Source organism: Prionailurus viverrinus, chromosome B2 (genome assembly GCF_022837055.1).
Source record: "Prionailurus viverrinus isolate Anna chromosome B2, UM_Priviv_1.0, whole genome shotgun sequence".
NCBI classification, from domain to species: Eukaryota; Metazoa; Chordata; class Mammalia; order Carnivora; family Felidae; genus Prionailurus; species Prionailurus viverrinus.
In genome coordinates, this window is record NC_062565.1 from 12,143,526 (window position 1) to 12,167,746 (window position 24,221).

The 24,221-nt window shown below is 47.6% G+C and overlaps 1 protein-coding gene across 12 annotated transcripts in view; it reads left to right on the plus strand.

Moving 5' to 3' along the window:
* Positions 1-4,468: 4,468 nt before the first annotated feature.
* The window catches only part of ATXN1 (ataxin 1), a 413,952-nt gene continuing 394,199 nt past the window's right edge, over positions 4,469-24,221 (plus strand). For 4 of the 12 annotated variants that reach the window (XM_047859135.1, XM_047859128.1, XM_047859129.1 and 1 more), the window contains exons 1-2: positions 4,469-4,652; positions 12,742-12,856. The gene's annotated coding sequence lies outside the window, so the exon portion shown is untranslated. Of the gene's footprint in view, positions 4,653-4,723; positions 5,133-5,683; positions 5,911-10,796; positions 10,934-11,990; positions 12,038-12,683; positions 12,857-12,926; positions 13,157-24,221 lie in introns of those variants that run through there. The other 8 variants (XM_047859130.1, XM_047859132.1, XM_047859137.1 and 5 more) reach the window with 8 other exon arrangements.

A 24,221-nucleotide genomic window follows, 5' to 3' on the forward strand; every position in this document is an offset into this window, starting at 1 on the left:
GAGACTTGACGTTTCATCGTGGTAAAAATGGACAGTTTCAAAAGATAAGACTTGTCATGGTGGGAATTCCTTGCAGACAGAGATTTCTTACTCATCTATATTCTCATATATAGGGCCTGATTATTGTAGATGTGCAATAAATCACTGCCAGGCAAATGAATGATAAATACATAAAAAGCAGCTGGAGAATTAAGACTGAGTCTCTGTTCATAAGTGTCTTATTTAAATATTCACCTATTAAATATTCACTATCTAGTAACTTGGGAAAATCTTTAAAACTACAAAAAACATGCTGCCAAATCTTTAATGTCTCTGTGTTCTCCCTTATTTCTGAACACCTCAGTGGATCATTATAGCAATTAAATGACCAACGCCACGAAAGCACAAGCTGTTTCCACAACTTTATTGAGGCTTGGCTTTCTCATGTCTTCTCCACCGCCCAGGAGTGTTTGAAGATGCGACACAGAAGGCTGTGGGACGTATGAAATGCTGTATAGATGTAATTGAAATGTAAGTACTCACCAGTGCAAACATTAAGGATAGTCCCCTCCCCACATTACCGTGAGAGTGAAACATGGTGAAAAGCACACATCCTTTTACCAACATATTTGCCTCCGGGACGAAACCAATTTATCTGAAGTAGTGTTGGGTTAACGGACGTTTTTAAAACAAACAGGAGCTATTCTTAGAGTTACCTTATTCTGTAGCGCACTATTTTTTCCCTAGTTTTACGGAGAAGTAATTGACATACATCAGTGTGTAAGTTTAAGGGGTACCACATGATGGTTTGAGTTGCATATATTGTGAAATGGTCATGTTTATCTTTATTTTTGACTGGAGGAAAGCTAGGGGAATTTTTCGAGGTATGACTTTTGAAGTCCACTTTTTAAAAAAAAAACGAAGTCTCAAACTCAAAATAAGTGTATCTGTATTCTATTTAACTTCCCGCCTGTTCGATTATTTAGTTGTTATAACTTGGTAAGCTGTTTGCGTTTGCTTGGCTTTGTTTTGTTTTGTTATGTTATGAAATATGGAAGAGGCTACTTCTGATGAAAACATATACTAGGCTTTAAAATCCTTTACCATTTGGAGGGCTTGTATGCTTGTTTTATTAAGCACTCTTGTGCTCCCTCTGCTGCCGTGAAGAAAACCTTCACATTCAAGACCCCAGGACACTCCTCAGAGTATCCACTTGGCAATGATCATGCAGACGTTTGCATTCAATTGGGGCTTTTCTGAAATACGGTACCATTTGGCCAAAGCATTAAATGTAATAATGTTTTGTTAAAAAGTGCAAATTAGTTAAAAGGGGAGGGGACAAAAGAGGAATAAATAGAAGAATTATGTTCTGCGTCTGTGGGCCAATTCACCTAGACAGAGCCCTGTGGTACAGACGGCATTCTTCATACTACAGTGTGCTTAGGAATCATCAGGGTTGCTGGTTAAAAGGCAGATTGCAATTCAGTAGGTCTGGGGTGGAACTCTCACACTGAATTTCCAAAAAGCTCCCGGATGCTGCCACGGCTCTGAAGATGAGGCTTTTCGAAGCAAAATGTAATACATAATTATAGGATATCGTATTTACCCAATAGCCCTCAAAAGTAGATACTATCAAAACAACGAAGTAGATATAGGGGATAAAAATGATTTTCCACGGTGTTTGAGCAACGCAGAACACAGAGTAGGGGTAAGGCTCAGCAGGCCTTATCTCTCGATTTCCTTTAATTTTGAAATGTGACTTAAGCTTATATGAATACAATAGCAGGTAGATGAATAGGACCATAGTAGCATATACTTGCTACTAACTTCTTGAAAGCCCTGCTCTTTCCCTGAGGCTTTATCTCCATCAGAAAATCTTGTTTATAAAGAGTCAGTTATTTGTGATTGTTGGCCGTCTGAAAAGAAAACGTTTCAACACTAAAGGTAATGAAACTGTATCGCGAGAATACCATTTAAGCGAGACCTCGCAGGAAGGAACAGTTACAGACTTTCATGGCAGTTTATGGCTTTAATCTTAATGGCTAAGAAAGGAAATGACACATTTCTTATTAATTGTCTTTACTGTTTGGGTAATATACATATTTAGCCTCCTTAAGGGAACATTTAAATTAATTGACTAACTCTAATCTGAGTTATGTGTTTTAATTTGTTTAAGGTTGTTAAAATAACTTAAATTAACTGCCTGTGTCAATGTAATAATTAAAATATTAGCTGTTTTTGGCTGAAAATACTCTCAATGGAAGATGTCTAAAAATAGAGTGGAGGTGGATTGGGCAGTCAGAATAAAAACACCTCGGCTAAGCCAAAAACATGGCAACCAATATTTTCTGTTACAAAAATATTTTAGATGAAGTTAGTTTTTATGAAAGCTGTCTCAAACAGAAACGAGGAGCAGAAGCTCTCTGTTTATTCGCAGGCCAGTAATAATTATATACCTGCAGCACAAAGCATACGGCTCTTCGGTGCTGAACCAACTGCTTCTGATCCTTTCAGGAGCCCACTCGGCCAAGCAGGGGAAGGGAGGAGCTACTCCCCACTTACTTCTGAGATATTAGCCTTCACCTTGACAATGCTTGTCAACAACAAAACACCAGGAAGAGCCTTTTCAGGAAACTGATTTTAACTGTCCACTAGAGGCTGTAATGAGACCAACAATGCCACTTTAGACCAACCTGGGGTTTAAACTGCAACAAGCATTGCTTTTTAAATGGAAAAAAAAAGAAAAAGAAAAAGTTGTAGAAACGAGTAAGAGTGAACAGTAGTCTTATTTAAATAGCCACGTATATATGCATGATATTTCAAAATGCCAGAAAAAAATTATTTCCGGGGCTCCACACCTTCCTAGTTGTTAGGCTTATTTTTATTTCTGGAGCACGTTGGCTCTACGATACAGTTGTTTCAAAGCTGACACATTTCTCTGGGTGATTCTGTACCCTGCTTCGGTTGGTGACTAACCGTTAGGTCATAAGCAAACTCAGCCAAAGGTTTCTCAGATACAGCTTACAGTCAATAGTGGTGGCTTGCAGAGAGAAACTTACGTGGAAAGATCGTGTTTCTAGACACTTGGTTCTAAGCACCTGAAAGAGGTCAAATGCTGCCCCGACACCTACTGGTCTTCCAGAATTATCTGCAGCAGGGAGAACGCCGCACCGAGCTCCCTTCCGCATGGATGTGCCTTTTCTTCCTCCAGGTGCCACACCTGTTGGCAAGGTGCACCCTTCCACATAAGATTTCCTCCCCGGGATGCTAGCACCCAGCGGTGGTACACGCGGAGGGGGCGGGGTGGTGGGCAGTTGAGAACCGCGCTTGAAAATTGAGCGCAGAGGAAGTTCTTCAGCGTGGATTCACCAGAACTGCCATTTGATGCTCGGTTTGCTTTCTGTATCTCCTGCACTGGTTACCTCATTTCCGATTAAATTAATGATCCCGAATTAGCTGCGAGTGGAGTGCGCGGGTCGTCTTCCAAGGCGGGAGCTGGGTACTCCAGTACCCAGGGCAGATTTGCAGACCTGCAGAAAACGAAAAGGAGGTGGCGGGGGGGGGGGGTGGTGGCAGGGAGGGCACCCGCTTTCCCTGGCAGGGAAGGTGACGGTGCACATGCGGGGGAGGGGACCCTTCAAACTTTCCTGAGTTGCACGCCGAGGCAATCCCCGCAGCCCCGTGGTCCTGGTTCCGGAACGAAACCGGCTTGGAGGGCTAACGTGCACGGCGATCCGAGTTAGTCCTCTCGGACGATTCCCGGCGCGCCTGGGACGAAGGGCACGTCGGGATCAGACTCGACCCCCCCCCCCCCATTCCTCCCCCTGGGGTACTTCGCTGGCTCGGAGCTGAAGCCCGACACCCCTCGGAGAGTCCTCCAGGGCGCCCCGAGTTGCACCCCGCGGTCGCTCGGTCCCCTCCAACTAGGTGCAGGGGCCCGGGGAGGCGCGCGAGGACCGACCGGTCACCGCTAAAATTACCTCATCGCTTCAGCTCCCCGCCCCTTTCCCAAACCTGGAAGAAGCGTCCCCTCCGGCCTGAGTCGCCCCCCCCGCCCCCCTTCCCCTCCCCCCCAGCTGCCGAGCCAGTTCGGGCCACGCGCCGCCTCCCGGGGGGCCGCGGAGCCCCGGCAGCGCGCAGCCAAGGGTTAAGGGCGCCGGCCGGCCGGCCGCCGCGCCGTGCGCTCTCGGTGCTCCGAGCGGCTCGCCCTGCCGCCCGCCAGAGGGTGCCCCCCCCCACCCCCAAGTCGGATCCTTGAGCTGCGGCGGCGGCAGCCAACTGCTCCATATTTGGCTTCTATTACACATTTACATACTGGAGCGAGCGAGCGAGCGAGCGCGAGAGAGCGCGAGGGAGGGAGGGCGGACGGGCGGAGGGAGGAGGGAGGGGAGGGGAGCAGGGGGGGGAGGAGGAGGAGGAGGAGGACGAGGAGGAGGAGGACGAGGAGGAGGAGGAGGAGGAGGAGGAGGAGGAGGAGGAGGAGGAGAGAGCAGAGTATACCGCAGACATCATTTCTACTACAGTGGCGGAGCCGTACAGGACCTGTTTCACTGCAGGGGGATCCAAAACGAGCCCCGCGGAGCAGCCACCAGAGCTACAGCAGCCGCAAGACACTGTTTCTCTCCCTCTGCCCCCCCTTCCCCACGCAACCCCAGATCCATTTACACTTTACAGTAAGTGGCTATTTTTTTCTCCTCTGATTCTTTCTCCCCCCTCCCCCATCCCCTTCGCCCCTTATTTAGATTAAAATTTTACCCCTACCGCTGCTCTCCCGAGAGGGGCAAAAGCAACAACCAGCAAACAAACCCCAAACCCCAGTCGCCGGCACAGAAAACAGCTGGAAGAGGAGCGAAGGGAAATCGACGCGTCGTGTTGTGTTGTGTTGTGTGTGTGTGTGTGTGTGTGTGTGTGTGTGTACATACAACCTTCTCCCGCTCCAGCCTCCCGGGCCGACACCCCCGCTCGGGGCGCAGGGACGGACGGCAGGGGGCTGCCGGGCCGGTGGGCGCCCTCCAGGCGAGGGGGCGCGCCCGGGTTGGGGGTGCGGGCGCGGGCGCGGGCGGGGAGAGCGGCGGCGGCGCCCCGCTCCGGCGGCTGCTGGTCCGGCCGCGAGTGCGGAGAACCGTGTCCCCCTCCCTCGAGGTGGCGTAGGGGTAGGCGGCGGCGGCGGCGGCCGGGGGTCGCGCTGCCCTCCTCTCCCGCCGCACCCTCCCCAGCCCTCTCCCCTCGGAGGGCGGCGGAGCGAGTGGGTCTGCAGGAGGGTTGGGCTCCCCCCTCCCCCGCCGCGGGTGGCCGCCCGGGCCTCGGAGCCCGGGGCGGGGGGTCTCCCTGGCGGAGGCTGGCCTCGCCGGGTGCGCGGCTACGGGCCGGGACTCTGCGCGCGGCCGGGCGCCGGGCGGTGGGAGCGCGGGGGGCGCGGAGGGGTGGGCGCGGGGGGAAGCCGACGCGCGGGTGCCGGGCGCGCGGCTGGAGTGGCGGCGGCGGCCCTGCTGCCGCCGCCGCCGCCGCCGCCGCCGCCACCGCCGCCCTGTTGGTGCGGCCGCTTCCTGATCATGTGCGGCGGCCGCCGCCCGGAGCCGCGAGCCCGCGAGCGCCCCAGCCCGGAGCCGGCGCCCCCGCCAGCGCCCGCGCGGCCGGAGCGGAGGAGCGGCGGCGGGCGCTGCCCCGCCGGCGCCGGGAGTGAGCGGCTGCGCGGCTGCTGGGAGGGTGAATGAAGCCAGGAGGAGGGGAAGGAGGAGGCGGCGGCGGCGGAGGAGGCGCTGCGGGGATTGGGATGCGCCCTGGAGCCCCGCTGCTCGCTCACTCTGGGCCGGGCCGGAGACTCCGCCACTCCCGCGGCCGCCGCCGCCGCCGCCTCCTACGTGGTTCCAGCGCTGCGAGCAGGCCGGTCCCGCAGGGGGCAGGGAAGGGGCCGGCCGGGCGGAGCGAGAGGTGAGGCGGCGGCGGAGCGCGGCGTGAGTGTGAGTGAGTGAGTGCGTGCGTGTGTGAGTGAGTGTGTGTGTGTCTGTGTGTGTGTGTGTGTGTCTGTGTGTGCGTGCGCGCGCGCGGAAGGGGGGCGGCGAGGCCCGTCGCGGTGGGGAGCGGCCCCTAGGTGGCCACTTGGCTGACTCTGCGGCGCCCCGACCCTCCCCAGCCCTACCCCCACCCCACCCCACCCCACCCCACCCCACCCCCAGCCCTCAGGCCTCCTTCCTAAACTCCCGGGCTTGTGCTTTCATTTTATTTCCGACCACGTAGGGGGCTGACTGGGAGCGATGGAACAATTCAGGTTTTTCTAGGGAGACTGAGCGAGGACCTTAGTGGGGGGTGGAAGTAGGGTGGTGGTGGAGATCTTGCCAGAAAGCAAAACAAAACCAAAAAAAAAAAAAATCAGTGTCCAAGGACCGTGGGGTCCGGTTCAACCCCGTGGCCGTTCTGTTTTGTTTTGCTTTCTTAGTATATAATCCTGCAGATAAGAGGGTAATATAAATACTTCGGGAGATTGAGAAATTGCTGAAGAGTAGTAAGGGCAAAGAAAAAAAAAAAAGCCAGTCGGAAGCTGGTTATATAATGCGCGATGTGGCTAACGAGAACGGCAAGCTATTTTTATTTTGTTTACCGTATGCTGTGCAGTAGGGACTCCTCCAAACTGGTGCCGTCCCCGAAGAGATTCTGAGCTTCCCTGTGCGAGCCACAAGATACAATTAGCAAAAATTGGAAGACCCTATTGCGCCCACAGAATAAAAACTACTGGCTTAGAGTGGCATACGCCCTGCACATCCTTTCCTACGTGCACGGGAATGTGTATATGCAAATAAGTTCCTCCTTTGGCAATCTAGTAGTCACATCTCAATGACATTTGTGTTTTGTAATGCAGGCTGTTCTTAATATTTAAACATTGTCGTTACATATCGTACAGAGCAGTGGGTAGTTACTTGATGGTTATTTTTAGGCACAGCTCGTTACTTTTCCGACGGTGTTGGTTAAGCCTTTTCTGTTTGGAAGGAGCCCTGCAGTTCCTAGAAGCCCCCGTTAAGCCCACCCTGTGGTGTATTTGTAGTTTGCTACTTGGGCTTTTTTTTTTTTTTTTTTTTTTTTGAGTGTGGCATGAAGCTTATGTTTGAGGAAACCACCCAAGAGAAGGTTGAGAAAATCCTGCACATGAACTCTTGGAAGGGGATTGCACCACAAGAGCTAATGCTGTGGCATTTAATCTCCTCTGATTGCCCTCCAACTGTGCATGCATCAGTCAATATTTTAGCAGCTCCGCAGACAAATGGGCTTGAAAGCCACCTTCTAGGACCGGCAGAGGTTGAAGGGCTCCCCTGAACCTCCCGCCCGCCTGTCTTTCTCATCATGTAGATACGTGTCAGCGGTATAGGTTTTCCCTGCACTTACTCCGGCCCTGATCACTCCTGTAATTAGATCGGGCTGCCATGGCAACAGACAGTGTTCCTCGTCCATTCAGGTGGGTTTGTCTTGTGCCTGGACTATACTCCAAGTGTTTTATGCCCAGTATTTGTGCTGCTCAAGTCAGAGGAGAGGCTTCACTATTTCAGTTGCTGCTGCTTTCAGTCCTTTGGACGGGCGACACTGAATGAGGCTTCTAAGCTACTCAACTTTTATAAAGGAGACCAACAAGCTGTTCTTGCCCGGTGCAGGATGGAAATGCATCTCCCCAGACAGTGAAAGGAACCTGGCACTCCTGCTGATGTTTATTGTGAACAGATCAACAAGTATTTGGTACTTGTGAGAAACCTTCCAGAGTTTCTAAAGCGACATTTCTTTTGCAGTCTGGTGCCTTTGGCCTTGCGGGCCCTTAACCCCTTCAGGTGTGAAAGCACCTACAGGACTGGTTTTCTGAAGGATTTAACTCTGCACAATTGATTGATTTAGGAAGCATATCCACATTGTCACATTTCAGAAGTTTACTGTTAGAAGAGCCATTATAATAACAAGAATATAATAACTGACTGCAGGAGCCATTTGATTTTTAATGGCTGAATGGATGCATTTTTTTTTGAATGTATACATTTTTAATTTGGACCTCTTAGCCATCCAGCATCTTTTACATCTGTGATAGTAAGTTCAAAGGTTTTTCTCTCCGGTGAGAGATGATACAGGCCTGTAGCTAGTAGACTGACCACGGGTGGTGCTTTTGCACAATAAACAGCTTGTACTGTATTTTGAGATATAATTTAATCAGCGTTTAATAATTCAGAGAGCAGTAGTTTACTCTTTGCATTAGGACACTACCTCATTAAGTCCGCTAGGCAGAGAAGAATAACAGAGAAAAAGGAAAGAAAAGTAGCTTTGGTTGCTGAAGCTTTCTGTTCCTCAGGAAATCCACCTAAGCGGGAATATTTTAATAATCCTGCTGTTTGGAAGAAAAAGTAACTGAGAATAATAGTGTCTTGATTTGGTTGTGATCCTGCCAGTGGGTTTAGAGTTTTACAGCCCCATAGCTAAATTGGTAAACCCTTACTTTCCCCTGGGGTAGGATTCCTTCCCCCGGAGAGTGGGGGGGGGGGGGGGAGGTTTACGGCTCTCTCCCCGTTTAGTGGGTTTATGCCCTGGGTAACTTGATTGTGGCCTGTTCAGATCAAGTGTTGCTGTGGTTAAGTTAAAAGGAGCTATTTTTTTCTAGGCTGTAAATAGATGGGAAGCAAGGATATGAAATAAGGTCCAGAAGTTTGAGTTTTACATGCTTTGGAGGTCCTAGGTTATATTTGCAGCATATAGAAGATCTCTTCACTTGCAGTAAAATGTGAATGCATTTTTGAATGCTAAAATAAGTATGAAAACTGTTGGTTGATTGGGAACTGTGAAAGTCAGTATTTTCCTGTCTGGATTTCGTTTTAAGAGGGTTTGGGTAACAGAAGTGATACTTTGTCGGAAATATTATAGCTAGGCTCCCGGGCCTCTGAATTGTCTTTCAGTCTTGAAGAAAGATTCAAGACAAACTCTTTAACCATCAGATTATATATCAAGTGCCTGTAGATGGCCTTACATTTCAGTGGCTGTGAGTCTTGGGCAAGGCCAGCCTTATGAGAGTAGTGAAACATTAGTAAACACATTTCAGTGAGTCCAGTATTTATTGTCATTGTAGAGTATAAGGACTTACATTCCTTTTGTGTAATATGCCTTTATTTATTTATTTATTTCCATTCTGAAATGTCAAGTGGATTTTACTTTTGCAGTTACCTTGAATGACAGTTGGCTGATTACTGACACACTGTAACAGCGGCTCATTTTGTTTCCTGGGAGAAGTTAGTCAATAAACATATTTTATGAAAACCCGGGAAATGAGTGTATAGGGGTGAATGTTAATTCTTTCAACTACAGTTGTGTGTACGTAACAACATGGTTGAGACTCTGAACAATTTAAAAATCTTGCGTATGTGATGGGGCATAGGGCAAGAGACAGGATATCATTTTTGGGGTGGCCCTAACTAATTTGATTTCCATTGCTTTTTCTTTTCAGAGTTATTCAGTAATTTGAATGATTGGCTTCTGTGAGAGATTCAGATATGTACAAGCTTAACTGCTTCAAAGAATGGGTTTAATTCCGGTCATACTTTCAAGGTTACCAGAAGCAGGCCCTCCTTATTTTGTTAAAAGCATTGAAAATAAATGAATTGTAGAAATCTCAGCAGAGATCGTAATTTCTGTCCTAGGGCATTACCCACAGGACTGCTCATTTTTAAGAATGAATTTTGCAGTCCGCAATTCTGCTGTTCACATTTTAGTTTCATCGAATTCAGTTCAATAAAATGCTCATTCAAAATTTCTTTAAGGGATGATATAATAGTGAGCATGCTGATTGCTGATTTAGAGAATTAAATTTTTTTTAAGTTTATTTATTTATTTTGAGAGAGAGGGAGAGAAAGAGAGACAGAGGGAGAGAGCACAAGCAGAGGAGGGGCAGTGAGAGGAGGAGAGAGAGAGAATTCCAAGCAGGCTGTGCACTGACAGTGTGGAGACCGATGCGGGGGTTGAACCCAGGAAGCGTGGGATAATGACATGAGCTGAAACCCGTAGTCCGACCCGTTGCCAGCTGAGCCACCCTGGTGCCCCTGGAGAATATTTTTAAATGTTGGCTGAAAGAGTTGTAATTGGATCAGGGTTTTGAAGAAATATGTGTAAGAAAAAGATTTTAGGTAAATAATCTTTATTTGTGGAGGCAGTTTGTAAAATCTTATCCCTGTTTCATAAATGATGTATTGTTGTCTTTATCAGTGTAGTAATATGTTTTGTAATCCTGATAGACATGAACTTGTCAGGCTAGTGTATTGTCAATGTTTGTAGTGCAGATTAGCATCCCAAATGTACTAAAACATGTTTAGAACTATCGCAGACAAAAGAGCGACAAGCATTGTATTTTCTTTGATACGTTCGATGTTAGCAGAAACGTCTCATTGATTTTTCTATAACTTTTAATGCATATCATTTGCGGAGTAATGAAAATGCAGTGGTAATTGCCATAATGCAAGCAAAAATGATACATCCTACCTGAAAATGACTTGTCAGAAAATTCATTGTAGTGTAATCAGAATTTGAGACTTAAGGGGGCAGAGGTTCCCCTGATCAGGCTCTTTTGATTCAGGCTAAGAGGAACTCTTATTTATTTATATATTATTTCTTCTTTACTATCACATCAGTTTTATTCAGGCCATCTTTCTTAGCAGTCTTCCGCTATTCGCGGAACTGTGTTAGGTGGTTCTGCTGTGCTTTTGAAATACGAAGGGCTCTATTTTTAGTGTGTGTGTTGTAGAAAACATGCTATAGGTTATTTCTTTATTTATTATTTTTCGTATCTTGTTTGTATGTTTCTGCAGTGAATCCACCCTGCCTCGCTGTTGTTCTTGGGTTTCTTCCCTCTGAGGGAACAGCAAGTTATGTCAACTCTGTTAATTACTCTAACTGGTGCAGCACCACAAATACCTGGGAAAGAAGCAGGCATACCAGTGTGAGGGTAAATTAATATTTTACAGCCTTTGCATCATGTTTGACTGTTCTGTGCACTTCAGCAGAATAGGAGGAGACTGTAATTTGGACTCTATAAAACCTTATCTGCCGGGTGATATGTAAATAGGACTGTGTGCACACACACAGATACACCAGCGAACACTCACTGTTAGCTCGTCAAGCGAGTGCTCTCTGCAAATCCACGGTGCCTGCGTCTTGCTCAGAAATGATTGTCCAGTAGGTTGATGCTTCATTTGAGAGGTTACTAGAAAGAAACAAGAAAGCAGGTACTGTGTAAGAGGAAATCGAATTTGGTGAGCTTCTCTTTAACTTGGCCACCATTTATATGTGTCACGCAGCAGGCTTCTTGGTGGAGGGACAGACTTAGTGGAGTCTTGTAAGGATTTCAAAGATACTGGAATCTAGAACAGCTTACCTACTTTTCTGCACTCACGGATTACGTGTGGAGAAACCAATGGCTAGAAAACTTCTTTTGCATTATCAGTCCGGGGCATGCAATAGACGCTTAAATAAATACTTGGTGAACTGCCTCGTTAGAAGGAAGAACGCTTTGGCTACTGTTCGTTACTTTGAAACGTGTTGGAAAGCGATCGAGATTAGTTTCCTTTCCAGCTGGGCCGTCCTCTTAAAAATAGTGAGTGTGTGTGGATGAGAATAGTCATGGCTACCGAGATGTGTTGCCATCCAAGGATAATTGGCTCATTTACCTGTTTACGGATTATTCACGTTGGAGATTGTATTCATAACTCCAGAATAGTTTCTTTCTGACATCCAATATAATCCTGGGCTTTCTCCCTACTTCTGTTACCTGGCGTGGGCTTAGGAAACCCAAACTAAATTTAAAATTAGCCCAAACAGCTAATCAGAGAGGGAAAGTCTGCCCAGCAATGACCAGTTTGGGGGTTAGTTTACAACCGTGCTACTGATTCTTTCTACTTAATGGGGACCATTGGGGATGATCAGTATTTGAAAACAGTATTTTCATAGGGCTGAAAACTCTGTGAGCAGATCAAGTCCTCAACTTCTTCCATTTCTATGCTTAGGTCTTTACCTCACAAAAACTACAAGCACCAGGCTCCCTGATGGAAAGGTATATGGAAGATTCATTCATTCTTTCATTCATCCATTCACACATTCACTCATTCATTATACGGTGGATTAATTTTTACTTAACCATGCGCAAGGCATTGTGGCAACGTGAAAATGAAATAGACCTATAGTCAATAAGTAAATAATTTCAAGTTCAGCGGAAAGTCTCGCGGAACATGTGCATACTTTTACAGTGTTTTCTGCACTTGATACATTTTTCTATCCCATTAGACCAGTATGCTGATGACTGTGCTGTCCCATGACTGCCTTTCTAGTTGCATGTTGATAGTAATATATGCCATATTAAAATTAGACTTTGGCTCGATTACTATTCAATTCATGCCCATTTCACCAGTTATCGCTGTGATGACCAGCATGTGTTTATCAGATGATTGGTTAGGATCATTAGAGAAAAGAATGCCAGTTCGTGGCTCAAATGGGGCGACCAAGCTCTTAATTTGATTGAAGGGATGACCTTTTTGTGGGTTGGCCTCCCTCCGAGCCCTGTTGGATAAAACCAGACCTGCCTTTTGGACTGGCTGGTAACCGTAGTTTCCGTAACACGAAAATGCAAACATTTGATGTCCTTGAGGGTCTGGGTTTCGGTGTACAGACAGTTTAAGGTGGAACTGTTTTTTTTTTTGAAGCCGTCTGTTCTGCTTCTCATTGTGGATTTCTTCTCCCGCACCCCCTCGACCACCGCAGGAGCATCGTGCAGAAAGTCGCCAGGCCGGTCGGTGCAAGCTGGGGACCTGTGTGTCATCCTTGTAAGACCGTCTCCTGCTCCACGGCCACTCAAGGGAAGTGCATCCCGTGTCAGGTGAGAGTTTTTGCTACGCTCATCTAGGTTCCATCTGAGGATAAGGTCTGACCCGGAAAGTCACCTAGTACCCACGCCTTTGCACGCTGTAGACTGTTTGTCGTAACTGCCTTTGCACACCAGATCCAGAGGGAGGTTGAGAAATTGCCGCGAGACTTTTTAAAAACTTGGCTTCAATATCTCTCCTGTTGGTTTGATTTATGTGGTTCCTGAAGAAGTCCACGTTTGAGTTGGAGCCGGTTGAGCGTTGTGTGGTAGGCTTGAGTCCCATCGTCTTTGTCGTCCCCTTTACATAATGCGGTGAGACTGTTTTTCTACCCAACTGTTACCTTAAGTCACGGTTTTCGTGGTACAGCGATTCAGGTGTGGGGAGACAGAGGCCCATTTGTTCAGCGGCAGCCAGGATTTGTCGAATCTTGAATTTCTTTGTGTCTGTTTGGATTTTACAACTTCCTGATTGCCTCACGTACAGTAAATTTTTCTGGCCTGGAGAGTCATGCCGACACAGGGTGTAAACAGCGTTGATGACTCATGGTTCTGTATTGAAGAGAGGACAAGAGGATCCTGCCTAAACAAAATCGGGAGACGTGGAAGTTAGACAGAAGTTGGGGGCAAGAGGGCTTTGAGAGCACTGGTGGGTGCAACCAAAGGAGATTATGACATAGATCTCCTCTTTCTGTTTACTTTGGGAACAGTCCTGCTGGACTCTTTCAGAGGTTCCCAAGCCTGGCTGGGCAACGGAATCACCTGGAGGGTTTAAAAAGAGGAGGGGGGGGGGGGAAGGATTGGGGCTCCACTTCCTGAATCCAAATGAACCTCAATGGTCTCTCGGAATCATAGTGATGCTCTGCATGTTTGAGAACTTCTGGACGAGGTGGTCTCTGGGCAGCTCTTCCTGGTCATGTGCCATTTGCTTACCAGGCAGGACGCGGGTCTGTTGTTCCCATATACCTCACGTATCCAAATCTGGATGTGCAACTGATTTGTTAGGAGGCGGATATTTGCTTTACCAAAATGTTCATTTTAAAAATGATTCACCAGGAGTACCTGGGTGGCTTTGTCGGTTAAGTGCCCGACTTGGGCTCAGGTCATGATCTCACAGTTTGTGAGGTCGAGCCCCGTGTCGGGCTCTGTGTTGACAGCTCGGAGCCCGGAGCCTGCTTCGGATTCTGTGTCTCCCTCTCTCTCTGCCCCTTCCCTGCTCACGCACTCTCTCTCTCTCTCTCTCTCTCTCTCTCTCTTTCTCTGTCTCAAAAATAAATAAACATTAAAAAGAATTAGAAAAGAAAATGATTCACCAGCTTTCTTTAAATAAAGAGCTCCCCCCTCTACACCTAAGATCCAGTTTTTAAGCTGCGGATAAATTCCGTGGCATCTGGGATAAGAGCACCGGCTCCAGAAGCAGCCTGCCTGCCTGTGGAACTGCCATTGTGTCCTGGAAAGCCCTAGAACCTTTCTGTGCCTCAGTGTCTTCGTGTATAAGGTGGAGATAAGATTAGAACTGTTTTCTAGGGCTGCTGTAAGAATGGAATGAAATACGCATTTGCTGGGTAGGATAGTGCCTAGCTTATGGTTTGTGATCTGTGAACCTAAGTTATCTTTGCATACGTGCTGCCGAAGCGAGCTCTGCACATAAGTTTTATCTTTGTGATCGTGTAACTTTTCTCTCGACAGGATGATTGTAATGTTCTTGTTTTCTGATGGTTGCTCCTGGACCGTACATGACTAGGAACAAGTAAATACACTTGTACCTTGATCTTTGGACCAACGCTGTAGACATTTGCAGCTTTGCAAAGCAAACGAGCCTTTTATTTATTTTTCTGAATTTTGTGTCAGCCCCACCCTGTTGCTGCGATAGAATGCACACGTATTGTTTTTATGTTGTCGCAGGGTGAACTGAGAAGTTGCGTGCACAGATGAAGTGATTTGTGGTCTGAGTAAAAATGAATGAAAACCTGAGTTGCAGAAAGGGTCGTCAGTAAGGTCCTCTTGGGGGATGGGGCAGAGGAGGGAGGCAGTTATCCCAAACACTGTATCCTTGAGAAATACGAACGGGGTCCTTTACATTTTATTGGCTGCGGTCCAGGGAGGGGTTGTTTCAAAGGAAATAGAATAATAGAATACCCCCCCCCCCTCCCCGGAGTTACATGCAAAAGCTAAGCCTCTTAAGGTCTGCAAGTGTCAGCTGCATGGAAAGGGGTGAGATGCCTCACCACTGCTTTATCTGTTTGGGGTATTATCATTTGATATGCTAGGCAGAGAATCCTCACCTTCAAGTTTTGGGGAGAAGTAGTTTGATTGCATACGTGGTTAAAACACACGCATGTTTTTTTTTTTTTAACGTGCGATGTTTACAAGAGAATTTTATTGTGGAAAAAAAAAACGGGCATCAGAAAGTCCTAGCTCTTGGTCAGTATGTGCAGCTGAGAAGACACCGAGGTTTTTATAGTATATTAAGCAAGTCCAAGTGTCTTATGAATACGTATTGTATTACCAACATAGTGCAGAGTCACCTTGAGTTTTAAGCCGCTGACATTTTCTGTGATTGCATTGAAAGGAAGCTTAGAAGCATTATCTAAACATTTTGCATGAAAAACGGCCCCTTTATAATCCTCACAATTGATGGCTGAACCCAAGAAGGGGCACAGTACCATTCGTGCGGTATTCTGTTATAGTCATTAAGTTGTTTTTGTTTTTTAATTAAAACCTAGGCTGCAAGTATTTCTGGTTCTGCTTCCTTTGTGCATGTGATACGGCTGGCTGTGACCTCGCTGGTTCCCAGGCGCTCTCTGTGTAAAGAAATGATTCATTCATTCATTCACTGCATCTTTTTTTAAACTACTACCCGGTGCTGTGGGAATGAAAACGAGTAAGAGCTCCCAGAACGAGGCTGCCTTCTTCGTGGTCAGGTAGGGGCGAGGAGAAATGCCCGGCAAGACCTTACGCAAAATAGAATGGGGTGTCTTGCTCTTACCGGGGTTACGTTCTGATATGGAAGGAGTTCACAGTGACGCCGAGTGGGATGGCGAGGAAAGACCGGGAGGAGGAGGGCTCGTCGGAGTTCAGCTCTTGAAGGCTGGCCAGCATTTCTGTGGGGAGAGGCGGCTGGAGCAGGGGAAGACCCGTGCAAGTGCCTGGGACGTCACTGACGAGGCCATTCTGGCCGAAGCACAGGTGCAGGGGGGGCGTCTGCGTTGTAGACAGGGTGGGGGTAAAATTGCGGGGAGAGGTCAGGTCTGGAGAGAAGCTTGGAGGAGCCGCAGAGCCGACTTTGCCATGGGGAGTTCTTGCGCCCGCAGGAAGTTCGCCAGGCGGGAAGCGAGGAGGGCCGTGTTTCGGGGCTGCTGTCAGCAGGCGTGAAGTGCACGTGGGAAGAGGCGGGAGGCAGCGGCGCGTGGGTGCAGCACGGCCTTCGGGTGCTTGGCCTTGAAACCTGAGGGGAAGGGAAGGCTGGTGACAGGCTGGAGGGCGCCTGGGGGGATAACGGGGTCCTCTCCCTGGAATCTCAGATGCCTTGCCGAGGACTGAACTGCAGCTCAATGAAATCATGTGCAAACCTTTCTTCCTTTAAGACCTTAAGGAAGGAAGGAAGGAAGGAAGGAAGGAAGGAAGGAAGGAGGGAGGGAAGGGGAGGGAGGGAAGGAAAGGAAGGGAAGGGAGGGAAGGAAGGAAGGAAGGAAAGAAAGAGGGAAGGAAGAAAGGAAAGAAAGAAAGAGAGAGAAACCTGAGCTAATTGTAGCTAAATCTAATGTGTGTATGACAATGAATGCCGCTTTTGAAATTCAGTGCACGCGGCATCTCTTTTCATTTAAACAAACGACCCTTCTATTTTCCTCTAAACAGTTTTATTAAGATTTTCAGTGAAGCCCTGTACGTACTAAGAACAATTCCAGCATTTCTTTTGATCTTTCCCACCGTTGATTTATTTATTCATCTCATGTGATAGGCGGAAACCACATTGCTCCATCCACCCAGCTCTGGAGCACTTGTTCACCTGTGGAAAGTCATCTACTGTACTTTGTTTGATAAATCACATTAATATGGGTGTGTTTTGTAACTTTCAAGGCTTTCCGGGAGGCTTTATGTGGACTCTTCTAAATGTGACACACACACACACACACACACACACACACGCACACACGCACGCACATGAGGCACAGCTTTCGGAGCAATTTGGCTTCCCATTTATACTTTATAGAAAATGAAGAAAGACAGAGCGAGTGAGCTTTGACTCTGGGATGAAAAGATGCTAAGAAGACATGGCTGGAGATGATCTGGTTGCAGTTCTGTTAGTGGGCAGTCGGTTTTAATATAATTAGAGAAGACTAGAGGATCATTCAAGATGTTTTTCTTTGACCTGAGTTATTTAGATGGGTTGTCTCTATTCCCCAGACTAGCTCACAATGAGGCAGTGAGTTTCCTACCTTCCATAAAAGACAAGAAGGTTAGGACAGGAGTGAGAGGGCTGGAAAAAACCACTTCAGGGGCAGATCATTCTGTCTGCCCATCTTTAATGAGCATCTAATATGTGACAGGCATTATGCCAGCTGGGCTCTGAAAGAAATATAGAGATGGTGAGCCGTTCCCACTAAGTGTATATTAACTCATCTCATCCTTACTGCAGTCCTTGGAGGTAGGTACTGTTATTATCCATTATGTGAATGAGGAAATCAAGGCACCGAGAGGAGAAGTAACCTGCCCAGGGTTGATTAGCTGTTAAGTGGTGAAGTCATGCTTGGATTCCACCCTGTACTCTTCTTTTTTTGTTTGTTTTTAAGTTTATTGATTTATTTTGAGACAGCGCAATCTGGGGAGTGCGACAGAGACAGAGGGAGAGAGGGCGGGGGAGGGAGAGACTATCCCAAGCAGACTTCTTGCTGTTAGCACAGAGCCCAATGCAGGGCTCGATCCCACGAACTGTGAGATCATGACCTGAACTGAGATCAAGACTCGGATGCTTAACCGACTGAGCCACGCAGGCGCCCCCCACCCTGTACTCTTAACTGCAGCCATGCATTGACTCTTAAGCCCTGAGCCCCGTGTGTAAGAAGCTTACAGTTGAGTCTAGAAGGGAGGGCGTCTCTTTAATATTTAAAAAATCACGATAGGGCTGTAGCATCTTCCACGAGGTCCAGGTCAGGGAAGGGTTCCTGCGTGCTGAGCCTTCCATTTGGATGTTTGGATGCTGGCCTGTCAGCTCAGTGTTGCCCCCAGGCCATCCTGGAGGTGTTACCGTGTTTTTTTTTCACTCGTCCTCATACCTCCCTGAAGTTCCTACGCACTTTGAATAATTATTAATTGAAAAGAGCGATGGCAGTGGCACCGGGCTTATCTGTGTCGCAGGGGATTGGCTTGAGCTGGGCTTCAAATGCGGTTCAGCGTCAAGAGTCCCAGTGAGACGATGAACTTTTGACTCTTCCCAAAGCTTCCCTGGGTCATGGCTCAGCTTGCAAGATTTGGCAGATACAAAGTATTCATCTCTGCAGTTTGCTAGGTGGTGGGCTGGCACTGGATGTAAGCTCTAAGAGCAAAACGGGCGGTGAAAGGAGGTCGTGCTTTCGTCCGGGTGGCCGTCAGGAAGCCCCGGGTCTCCTGTCCCCTCCTGTCCGCGCCCCTCCCAATCTCTCACTTTTTTCTCCTCATCTGGACAGGTGGATGAATCTTAACCGACCCACGTCAGAAGGATAGAGAAAGGATAAAGATCACTTTTGTCTTAGCCCGCTTAGGGGAGACCGGTCTGTCTTTCTTACGTTGAATGAAAATTACAGGACTTAAAAAAAAAATGCCTTGAGAGGCAACGTCTCTCGCTTTATAGATGCACGGAACGCAGAGGACTTGGGATTTACTATCCGTGCACTCGCCTGGCAGCCCCAGCCCACATCCCAGCTGTAATCATACGTGATGCATTTTTATTTACAGATTAGGAGGCTCTGACGCTGACATATGACTAACCGAGAAGCTCCTCCCTCCAGCACTAGTATGTCATCTGCTTCAGAGAACTAATTGCTTGGCAATTCCCCTTTGGTAATTCCCTCTTTATTTTCTGATGAGTTACTTAACAGTGATGGGCTTGTAGAGCAGAGCGTGGAGTTTAATGTGTGCTCCAGAAACTCCACTGTAGGCCTGGGGGATATGTTTTTTTGAATTCTGTTTAGCTTTGCTGAAGGAACACTGAAACCATTATATGGCCTGTTAATATTTCACTCAATACGAGGTTAGACGCCGAGCGGTGTGCAATTTTCCAAAAGAAATCAAAACCAGGCCCCTTTTCAAAATGTGCCCCTGTGCGTTTGAAAATTATTAAAAAGGAACTTAATATTTACAGAATGCTTAATGCTCTTTCGAAAATGTGATTTGAAATGGAATGGCTTTCCAGTCTAAGGCAGGGTGCGTGTGGTACGGGGAAAGGCAGAAGGACCGCTAGTTCGGGGACCGAGTTGCTGCTGTTTCCTGACCTGCCCCAAGGTGACTTGGGATGCTCAATCTACCTTGCTGGGCCTCAGTTTCCCCATCTGCAGTAAACAGGGCGGTGAACAACCTGATGGCTCAGGTCCCTTCTCTAACGCTGGGCAGTTCCCCGCATAGATTTCATTGTATTTCTTCCTCTTGGCTCCCCTAAGACCTTTGCTCTGTCAAACATCATTTGCTGTTGTTTGACTTTGTTAGGTTTCGGATTTAATTAGAATTTACATCTTTAGCGATTATCGCGTCATTATTTATAGAATGAGTCATACGTGGTGCCTACAACCATTTGTCACCCTGTCTATGTTAGTTTCATACCTTGATACTTCCTCTGTTCCTTTTTACTGTTCTTGCTTCCCCGCTTCTGGAGTGGGGGCTGCGTTGTGAGCGGAAAGAAACTTTCAGCTGATTGTGGAATTGGTTTCTGCAGGCAGAGCGCAGAAAACTCTGCTCTCTCTGCAGTAATGTCAAGGGTCATAGTCTGCTCTTGATTTGGGAGTAGAACTCCTTTGGATGTCATTTGGTTTTTACCTGCACGTGCAGGCTTGTGTCTGAAGGTAATTCCTTTTCTGTTCTGCATCAGCTTTCCCAATCAGTGTGGGCCGCATTACCTTATCTTACTGGTTAATTTATAAGAAGTTCATAGGATACCTCTGGATTCGTTACAGTTTAACCAGTTTCTTTAGGCAGCTAGAACAAAGAGAAGAGGGGACACAGCAGAGCCTTGGGTAGTTTGGTTTGTTACGCAGGCAGAGAGGCAGGGAAGAAAGAGTTCTTAGGGTGGTTGCAAGCGAGGGCTTTGGAAAAAGGGAGGTTGAGATTTGAGTTCGGGCTCTGGCTCCTTAGGTGTGGGGGCCAGGCCACATTGCTTAAATCTGTGATCCTCAGTGCCCTCATCTGTAAAATGGGCACGTAAAATGGGCATCTATCTTACAGGATTGTTGGAAGGATCCAGTGAGCATTTTCCCACATATATTTCATATGGTAGCATCTCAATGCATAATGAAAAGAAAGAAGAGGAAGGCATAGAATTTAATAACTGGGGAGGGGGGTGGGGGAAATGAAAGCAAAGGGAAGAGCTGTGTGTTTGGAGGTACTCGGGCTAGCAGGAGCCCCTCCGAGCCCCCTCGTGGTCAGGATTTGCATCCCACACAGGCCTTTAAAACTTGGGAAGGTCTGAGTACCCCAATTCGGGCAGATGTTCCCCACGGTTTGATCTGCTCCACAGAAGAGGGTGTTTGCTCCTTCATGATTATTGATAGAAATACTACGTTTTAAACATCCATTGCCTATATACGTCGGACCAATAAAAGAAAACCAATAAAAGCAAAAGTTCCCTTTTATCCCACCAGTTCCTAAATCATCCTCACCTCAGTGTGTTGTTTTCTCGTTCTGGATTATATTTAACACATAACTTTTCTCAGCTTTGCTTTTGTTTTCACGTAGCGTAAACATTCTCATTCGTAACCTGCACTTTGCAGCGATCCCTGGCAAGGATCGTGTGCTGCTCTGTCAAATTGTTTTATCTTAATTGAAGTTCCATATTATGTGTGGACATCCGCCTTGTTTCTAGTTATTTACTGTTATAAAGCAGCTGCACATATCTTTGTACACATACGTAGTTACTTGGGATGCAGTCACAGCAGAAGGTAAACTACCTTCATTGGGGGGAGAGGCTCTGAGTTGCTTTCTAGAAGGCCTGGACCAGTGTGCATTGTTACTAACGATACAGGAATGTGTCTTGCTCCAATTTCATTTTCTGTGGGACCTGCTCTTTTTTGGATACTTCAGCAGGCTTCTTGGTTTTGAACTTCGTATTCCTTCGGTCCCTCTCAGAGATAGCATGTTTCTTTACTCATTTCCATATATGTTAATTTACTAATTTCCTTTTACACAGTTAACCAGTGGAAGTCTTGGTGTTTTCTTTCTTTCTTTTTTTTTTTTTTATGTTTATTTATTTTTAAGACAGAGAGAGACAGAGCATAAATGGGGGAGGGTCAGAGAGAGAGGGAGACACAGAATCCGAAACAGGCTCCAGGCTCTGAGCCGTCAGCACAGAGCCCAATGCGGGGCTCGAACTCACGGACCGCGAGATCATGACCTGAGCCGAAGTCGGACGCCCAACCGACTGAGCCACCCAGGCGCCCCAGTCTTGGTGTTTTCTAATCTGTGTATGAACTCTTCGTGTGTTGTAGATGTCGGTCCTTCCTCTGTGGCCATCTTTGCAGTCTGCTTTTCTTTTCCTTCCATCGAATTACTTTTCTTTGTGTGGAAGTTCAAGTTTTTATATGACCTCTCTCGTCTCTTCTGTGATCGTACCCAGGGCCACCTGGAAGGGGAGCTCATGTTGTGCACCGGCCGGCCAGCGGCACTGCTGGGAACTGTGCTCCCTCCCTTGGGCCTGAGCTGTCAGTCGGGAGTTTGGGGCCTGGTGAAACGGAGCCATTATCAAAGATCCTGGGTTGGGGTTCTTCAAACCTTTTGCTCATTTAGCCGACAGGCCCCCATGCTGAGGAGGGGGCTCATTGGTTGGAGGGCTGATTTTCGTCCACGTGAGACTAGAGAGGCTCCCTGCTACCCTGCTTCCTTCCTGTTTCCACTCTTCCCCGGAGAGAGCTCTTGGGGCAGGTGGCTGCAAATGGTTTTCTGGGTATTGAGCTTTGGGAAGTCTGGTCTCAAGGTCTGAACTTGGGCTAGTGGCTCGGCGGGGATGTGATATATGCCCTACGTGGCCTCTCTAGATGTCCTCTTGTGCTGGTCCAACCCATTTTCCTCTCTGGAGCCAAGATGCACGTTTCTCCCAACTAGAGGTCTGTTTGCATCTGTTTTCCTTCTCTCCTCCCTGGTTGTTCGTGGTGCTCGGGATGAGTCCAGAGCCTGTAGCCTGACGCTGCAAGCTGGGGGACCTCGCTCGTCTCTAGCCCCCGCATCTGCTGCCCCCGTTCACTTCTTTTTAGTCCCACAGCATCGCTTGCCTAAAAGCACCTTTTTCTCCTGTGTCCCAGCTTTTAGTCATGCTGCCCCCTTCCTTGACATCTGCCTGCTCACTCCTGTCTTTCTGGCTAAGTTCCCCTAATTCCTAAGTCTCAACCGAGTCTTTTCCCCAGGGAGCCCTGGGACTAGGTTATGTGCTGACAATCTGGGCTCCCAGCACCCTGTTCTCCCAGCCCTTTCATAACACTTTGTCCTCCCCTTTCCCAGCTCGGTGACAGCAAGGACCCCCCCCCCCCCCCCCCCGCCAATTCTTGGCATTTGGGATCTCGCAGGCCTGCAATGAATATATAAGCATTTCCCCTATAATGTGGGTTTCTCGGATCCAAACTGGATGTGATTCCATCTATTAAGATATACCATGGCTTATCCATGGAACCAGCATGGAGTCTAGAGGACAAAGTTGCGGACAGAGTTTGCTGGAGTGGCTCTGTCCATCGCAACAGGGGTGATAAAGGTGACAAAAACGTGTAAGAAGGCTGTGTGTGCTAAGGAGAAAGAAAGAATCAAGAAAGGGCGGATGATGACTTTTCCAGAACAAAAACTATGTGGAATAGAAGGCTGGATTGGCTCAGTGTATCTAAATTTCATCGTACTACACAGATTACCACACAAAACGCTATTATTATTGAAAATCAACGTAGGCAAAAATTGCTTTGTCTTTTAACGTTTAAAACTGTCTTTCTTTGTATTGAAAAAATTCCTGTTGAATTTCGATGATGTAAGGATTCTTAGAAACACAGCTAGCGGGTGTTGAATGAATGAATGAATTTGAGATTCGCCTCCCTAACACCTGTTCTCTGGCCTTAAGTCCTCTTGTGACCCCAGTCTCCCAACTCAGGTGGAAGCTCCTGGGGAGGAGATGATTTTACCTGGAAGAGAGTGGTTCTGGAATCCTAAACAAGGTTGGTCAAGTTGAGGTAGACCACCACACGGACTGGGGAACCCCGTACCCTCTGTGTAACCCACCCGTGATGGGGTTGGACAGCAGTCTGCCCATGGTATCTGTGCCCCTTTGAGTTGGCTGGCCAGATGGCCATCGCCTCCTCCCTCTTGCATACGAGCTCATCCAGAAGTTGCCTGCTGGTGGTGGGTGAGGCCACCCTTCCTGGGTAGAAGGTCATTTGTGGTCATTGATGTGCGGGACTGTATATTTCTGACAGAGGTCCTGACAGATGTGGACAGGGTATAGAAACTGAAGCATGGCCGCGCCATGTGATGGGGCGCCCCTACAAGGACGTGCTCCAAAGCCCTTTTTACCTTGCTTTGCTCTGGAAAGTTCCAAGGGGGTGTAGAAGAGACTCTGGATGAATTTTGTTTCGATTGCTTTTTTCTTTTCACAGCTCCTGTTCAGTTCACCTCTGGGTCTTTCCTGGCCCCTGCAGCCCACTGTGACCCCAAGCTGCAGTTTTTGGGGTGGGGGGAGGAGGGGAGCGACAGCCTTTATAGAAGGAGCTGGGAAAACAATGTTTCCTTTTGCTGCGTCTGGTGCTCTGACCTCTGACCTGCCACTTTTCATAAGATTAGCAGTTTTGTTTGTTTGTTTTTCCTTTTATAAGAGGTCATAGGCCCTTAAGACAAGTTTATTGTCTTATTGGTAGGAGAAAAGATGATCTGGTTATTGATTCAAAAAATCTTCTTCCATAAAACCTGGCTTTCTTTTCAGTTTGAATGAAATATGGAGACAGCATGGAAGGCCCAATCTTCTATTTTATTTTCGCTTTGCTGTTATTTTTTTTTTTTCAACGTTTTTTTTTTTTTAATTTATTTTTGGGACAGAGAGAGACAGAGCATGAACGGGGGAGGGGCAGAGAGAGAGGGAGACACAGAATCGGAAACAGGCTCCAGGCTCCGAGCCATCAGCCCAGAGCCCGACGCGGGGCTCGAACTCACGGACCGCGAGATCGTGACC